Source organism: Mandrillus leucophaeus, unplaced genomic scaffold (genome assembly GCF_000951045.1).
Source record: "Mandrillus leucophaeus isolate KB7577 unplaced genomic scaffold, Mleu.le_1.0 Scaffold172, whole genome shotgun sequence".
Lineage (NCBI taxonomy): Eukaryota > Metazoa > Chordata > Mammalia > Primates > Cercopithecidae > Mandrillus > Mandrillus leucophaeus.
The window spans coordinates 1510239-1511459 of record NW_012101721.1 but is presented as its reverse complement, the minus strand read 5'-3'; positions in this window follow the sequence as shown (position 1 = coordinate 1511459).

Here is a 1221-nt window from a genome sequence, read left to right as displayed (position 1 = left end):
AGGGGGAAGTGCTACACACTTTTAAACAACCAGGTCTCATGATAACTCACTATCATGAGAACAGCTATGCAGTCCACTCCCATCATCCAGTCACCTCCCACCAGGCCCCTCTGCCAACACTGAGGATTACAATTTGGCATGAGACTTAGGTGGGGACACAGAGCCAAGCCATATTAAGCATTTACTACGTGGTAGACACTGTGCTAAGTGCTTTAACCTTTTTAAAGCACTCATTTTTTAAAGAATAATTCTGGGGAACGTGTGTATAATACATATATGTTATTTCAGTAAGATGTAATACTTAGAAAATGAGATGGTTATCTTTGCCTAATGCTTTTGGAATGATATATATTTTTATGCTTTGAAAAATTCTATGCTACTTTTTCCTTCACATATTTATTTTGAAGATTACACTGGGTTCGATTGTTGTTCTGAAGATTTATAATCACTGTTCATTCAGTAATTATTTGAGTGCCTTCTATGTGCTAGCTACAAAAATAAGACATGCTTTCTGCCCTTAAGGAATTAAGAATTGAGTGGAAGAGCAGGCAAATAAAAAGATAATTCCAAGACACTTTTTAAAGATCCTAATATGTCCATTCAAAATGTCTGTTATGGGGACCCTGAAGGCAAATACCTATTCTGGACACAGAAGGAATCCTGGAGACAGTTACCCTGGATGAATTTTATCTGGTTGGTTGTTTTTTGTGTTGTTGTTATTGTTGTTTGCAGTGGCATGATGTATTAGTCTGTTTTTATGCTGCCGATAAAGACATACCTGAAGCTGGGTAATTTATAAGCAAAAAGAGATTCAATGGACTCACAGTTCCATGTGTTTGGGTAGGCCTCACAATCATGGTGGAGGGCAAAAGGCACATCTTACATGGTGGCAGACAAGAGAGAAATGAGAACCAAGTGAAAGGGGTTTCCCCTTATAAAACCATCAAATCTTGTGAGACTTATTCACTACCACAAGAACAGTATGGGGGAAACCGCCCCCATGATTTAATTATTTCCACCTGGTCCCACCCTTGACACAGGGATTATTACAATTCAAGGTGAGATTTGGGTGGGGACATAGAGGCAAACCATATCAGTGCCCTAAAGCTGTCTCTTATACACATCTGTTTGGGTCATAGTCTCCTTGGATGGAGTCTTTTTTTTTTTTTTTTTTTTTTTTTTCCCCCAGCAGCAGTCCTATTGTTCTGGAACCTTCTGGGA